Source organism: Astatotilapia calliptera, unplaced genomic scaffold (assembly GCF_900246225.1).
Source record: "Astatotilapia calliptera unplaced genomic scaffold, fAstCal1.2 U_scaffold_34, whole genome shotgun sequence".
NCBI lineage: Eukaryota > Metazoa > Chordata > Actinopteri > Cichliformes > Cichlidae > Astatotilapia > Astatotilapia calliptera.
Window position 1 is genome coordinate 97,066 of NW_020535772.1, and position 5,655 is coordinate 102,720.

The window sequence follows — 5,655 nt, forward strand, 5'->3', positions numbered from 1 at the left end:
AATAATTAGCCATAGTGCATGAATGTAGATTGTGCCTGACTTTTTGACTGCACTCCTTTCTGAGTGTATCCAGTATGTAAATATAAATGATTACCTGGCACAATGGTCTGCTGTAAGGTGGAGTTATGACGTCCCAGCTTGTTCTGGGCTTCACAGTAATAACGCCCACTGTGTTCAGGTCTGAACTTGGTGACGGTGAAGTTCTGTCCAAATGCTTTTGGTAAATTTTCATCCTCCTTGTACCAGGTGTAGTTAGCTGCTGGGTTAGCATCACTGCTACAGGTCAGAGTGACTGAACTGCCCTCCACTATCTCAGCAGAGGGACTCACTGACACAGAGGGAAGCTTTGGAGCATCTGGAGGAGAAATAAGGACAATGACAACATGGTTGGTTATAAATATACTCAAGTCTTTGCAGGCTTCTCACAACGCTACAAAATTATAAAAGGTAACATTCAGAAACCTTACTTATTTCCTTGTCAAACTTCCTTATATTGTAATAAACAGACATGATTGTGCAGTAAATCTGTTTTCACTCTTCATGATAATGAATTAACTCTTATCTCTAAAGTTGATGTTAACTGTTCAATTGAGATCAAAGAACTTAAAGCTTATAAATGTATTTTACTCACATTTCACATCAATGTTTCTGCTTTCAGATCTCTTTTGTCCCAGGTCATTATCAGCTGTACAGTAATACTTTCCAGAGTCAGAGGGCAGGATGGAGCTGAAAACATGTTGGTTTTGGTAACTGAGAGGGTTGATGACATCCTCCTTGTACCAGGTGCACTCAAAAAAATGAATGAGGTGGATTGTTCAGTGTATATTAATTATTTATTTTCATTTTACTTAAAATATATGTTTTTGTTAAGTTAACATATGTTTTTCTAATCAAGTCTACGTAATTGTGTCTATTATTCAACGTACATAATACTAATGTGTTACTTGATCGCATAACATTTAAGTCAATTAGGATCGATATACCTTGTATATCCACAAGGTGGCAGTAATGCAAAAACAGTTGTAATGAAACCGCGCAGAACAAGAAGGTTTCACGGCTTGTGCCTGCTCATGCACAAGACTTCAAATTTAACTGAAAAAGGCTGTTTTGGCGCCAAGCTGCTGTTTCTTTGAGAGGTAAGACCACTTTTTTCTTTGACTATGTTGTGTAGTATCTATATGTCCAGCATGGTTATATTTTGCGTTTGTCTTACAAGACATGTTATATCGTTTGCGTGTGCTTGTTTTACATTAGTTTTACTGGGTCCTGGACATGCTTATTTTGTGGACTGTGTAAGAAACATTTTATTGTTTTTTGTTTTATTAAGGGATTAGCTACAGGGGTTCATGGGGTTATTCTTTCAAGGGGTTATTTTTCCATTTGCTTTCTTGGGATTCCTTTTCTGTAATCCGAGAGTCGGAAATATCGAATAGGATAGCAAGGATAGCATAAAGTGACATTTAAAATCCAAAAAGTCAAGGGCGAAAGCCACTGTGACACCATTGTTCTGCTCTATCAGTAATCTGTATTATGTAAAAATGGTTTGTAAATACAGCATGTTTCCTAGCGGAGTTATACATGTCAATGTAGTTATAAATTACAGTTTGTGAAAGTACACACTTACTTTTTTTAATAAAATTATTCAAGACATATGAGTGGACAGACAATGGAGGTCGACAGACCTGGTGATAATTGCTTCTATAGAAAGTTAGCACATGGCAGTGTCAATCTCTTGCTTTTCTTCTGAGTAGTATTTTATTTAGTTGTAATTCAAACAATAATTTGCTTCTTGAAATTAAGGAATTAATTTTTTTTTCTTTATAAATCTCAGATCCTGCCTTTACCTGCTCCCTCCTATACTGATGTGGTGTATGTGGTATTGCTGAGCTTGTATGTGGTATGTGAACTGTTATACTTTTAAAAACAAAACTGTTTTATAAGTTAAGTTTTCTTTTGTGACCCATCCCATGCCCCTGTTATTTCTTCTCCACATCTGAACCATGGTTGCAGTTCAAGGGCCTGAGGCATGAAATTCTTTTCAGATCAGCTGTGATCAATATTTTTTGGAACTTGATAAATAACAATAAAAGCTGTAATGGCTCCATTAGCATTTTGTGTAAATGTTTGTGTTAAAATTATAGCTTTAATGAGGTCTTACTACATTAGTTTTAGTTTGTATATGTGTACATATAGTATGTATATTTACAGTACAGTATGTTGTGTTTGTTGACATATTTTCAGGTGGAAGCAGAATATGTGAGGATTACTACTGCTGCACATGTTCCAAGGCTTTTTACACAACTTGACCAATACACTGACCAGCTCATAAAAGTCTTCAAGAAAAAAAGGAGGCGTTGCAGGGAAGAAAATTAGACAAACTTTGGCCCCAGCCACACAGGTGCGTTATTCTGTTGGTAGCAAAATATTATGGCTAATAAGATCATTTTCAAATTTAAACAGCTAGTGTATGGTAGCTGCACAGTGCACTTACATTTATATTAAGCAAGACAAAGTTTGGTACTCAAAACGTTGGAAAATTTAAATTACCTAAACATATGTAAAATCTGATCCCTTGATTTAGGTTAAACCAGAAGTGAATATTTTTATGTTATGTTTTGAATGCAAAAAAGATGATGTATTAGTTTGTCTTTACCTCCATTATGGACATATATAATGTGGTGGAAACCCTGCCCAACAGGTTAACTATTCATGTCCATGTGATGATTAGTTGGTCTTGTGTACATGTCTATCTGTGCAGTGGATATGTCATTCATTTTGCGTATAATGTGAGTTTCTGTCATCCTAAAGTATATCTGTTTTCTCTTCCTGTATCTCTGCCACTCTCTACAGAAGGAAAGTATTGAAAAGGGGAGGGAGTGTGTCCTCAGGGCACTACCTTTTTACCTGAATGAAGACCCAAGCATCCTCTTCAAAGAATAATTGGTTGGTAATTTTAGTTTAGTTTTTTATCTGTATTAAACCAAATTTTGAATAACTAATGTTGTTGCATGTTGTAATGTTGTTGTTGTTGTAATTTGCATGGAACCTGTTTAAATGTTTTGGGAAATCTTCTTGTATACCCAAACTATTTATATTTATCGTTGAATCTGTAGTCTAAAATAGTGGCGCACTGGGGTGCATGTTCCTAATATTGTGTTTACGTCATTAAAGGGTAGCTTTGGCCCTTTTTCTTTCTTTTTTTAAAACTGGATGCCATTTTTCTATGTTTTTGTGTCTAAGCTACAGCTGTTCAGAGGGAGCTGGAACAAATTACCCTTGCTATCTTTACCATCGAAAGAGCTGATGCCAGCACTCCTCCAGCCGATGTGGGTATAACCATCTAGTGTGTCCTGCATGACCTGGAAGACCTGGCCTTAATGGGTGGGATATATGCACTGAATCTCAGTTAACCTCAAGACTGAAAGCTAAGAGACAATCAAAAGCATTGAGATTTAAAGGATTTAATTGAGAGATGATACTGCACCAGAAATGTTGAAGGGTGGTGTGTATATTAGCGTTCAAGGCATATTGTTATGAGGTGGAAATATATTCATATTCAGTTTGTGTTACATTGTGTGCATTGTAAAGGTAATTGCAATACATACTAAAAATAAGGGTAAGTTAGGAGGTTGATCTGATATCCTCGTGTTGGTGTTGTTCCCAGATCATCATACTAAATGTTGTTCCAGGATCAACATTGCAAGTGACCAATCAGAATGTTGTGACGTCATACTTTTGCGACTTCGGGAAAAACCGGCGTAAAACAAAAAACTGTACTTAAGCTGCGTGAAACCGCCTCTGTCCGCCGATCAACTGACCCTAACCCTAACCGTAACCCTTTAATAAACAGTAAGCAGAATTGATATTGTCCTTGCAACATTGGAATTTCATAAATGCACGAATGGCTTGGAATAGAATAACGTCACAACAATGTGATTGGTCACTTGCAATGTTGAACCTGGAACAACATTTTCATGATGGTCTGGGAACAACACCAACACGAGGATATCAGATCATCCAAGTTGGGAATGCAGGATGAATGTATATTTTGTGGACTTTTAAAGACGAACAATTGTTTCCATGTTAAAATGTTTCCATCTGAAGTTTTTTGCCCAAACACTGGTAAAATAAATGTTGACAGTGGCGAGTGTTAAATGGTTACTGCTGTGCTGTTGCAAAAAAACTGAACGCTGACAAGCTGTTTTATTGTTAGACCATAATGTTGGCATGTTTTGTTAAAGTTTTATTTGGGATGGTGATGTAATTTTCTTTGATTGCTAATATCAGTGGACTATTTATTATTATTATTATTATTATTATTATTATTATTATTATTATTGTTGTTGTTGTTACATTTTTTTTTTTTTTAATTGTGGCTGTTGAGGTGGACACTTCACTTTGCATTGTTAAAGGAAAGCACTTCATTGGCATTGTGTTACTGGACTGACCCTAAGCAATCATTGCAAATAGCAACTTTGCTATCCATTTTAGACACTAAAAGAAAAAAACACTCACAGACCTTACTAGCATCACATGTGCATAACTCAAGTGTCATCTTATCAATGTGTTATGTGATCTTCAATGCGTTTTTTTCTCTTCTATTTCTGGTAGATACAGACATTTAATTTAAAGTCTTGATGTTGCATCTGTCTACATACTGTTAATTACTAACCCTAATGAGCTGTTGTGTTTTATTTTGGACTGGGTTTACACAAATGCTCACTGAATGTGTTGGCAATAAAATAAATTTTAAAAAATAAGTTGGATGTACTTAATTCATTTGTGTGGAACCTGTTGACAAAATAGATTTATGTAAAACTAATTAATAAAGCACAAGGTGGCTGAAAATATAATATTTGAATTAATCTAACTTAAATTTAACATTTTACTGCCACAAATAAGAAATGTGTTGAAGTAACTAATCTAAACTATCTAACCTGAAAATATATCATCTATGTTCATACAACATAACTTGATTTAGTTAGTCTTAAATATGTCTTGTTAATCTTAAGTAGTTTTTTTAAATTAGATGAACTAAAGATTTTTGCTTTAAACTAACATAATTCAATTTCGTGGAACCTGTTGACAAAATTTTAATTAAAGTCAACGTTTCATTTTTTTGAGTGTAGGTTTTCTAATTGGCGGAGGAGATTTAAATATACATCTATAACCAAAGCTAGATATTTCCAATAGAAAAGCACAGAATACCAAAACATTAATTAAGAATATAAATACATTGATGAAGGAGGTGGGACTAATTGATATATGGAGAAACTTGCATTATACCTATTTTTCCTCACCGCACTTGTTATACACAAGAATAAATTATTTTATTACCTTTGGGGAAAATAAAGATAGAATAAACACTTGTGAAATTGGAGCAATAGACTTAAGCGACCATGCACCAGTATACCTGTCCATTGATTTAAACCTGCAACCAAAACTCAATAATTGGAAATTAAATTCAAGCTTACTGAATGATCCACACTTCAAAGAACAAATTAAGAAAGAGATTCACTTCTATATGGAAACGAATGATAATGGTGAGGTGTCTCCTCCTATTCTGTGGGATACTTTAAAAGCTGTCCTGAGAGGGAAAATTATAGCAATATAAGCAATTATAAAAAAAAAGATGAGAAATAAAAAATTAGAAGA

General features: G+C 34.6%; 1 long non-coding RNA gene across 2 annotated transcripts; it reads left to right on the top strand.

Annotated features, from left to right (window-relative positions):
• The first annotated feature begins 831 nt into the window (after window positions 1-831).
• Window positions 832-3,368, top strand: LOC113018032 (uncharacterized). 2 transcript variants are annotated; one of them, XR_003271663.1, is made up of 5 exons: window positions 832-1,292; window positions 1,832-1,897; window positions 2,242-2,398; window positions 2,851-2,943; window positions 3,241-3,368. It is a non-coding gene; the product is annotated as an uncharacterized LOC113018032 (long non-coding RNA). The 2 variants fall into 2 exon arrangements; XR_003271664.1 differs by having other exon boundaries at window positions 832-1,136.
• Window positions 3,369-5,655: the final 2,287 nt, after the last annotated feature.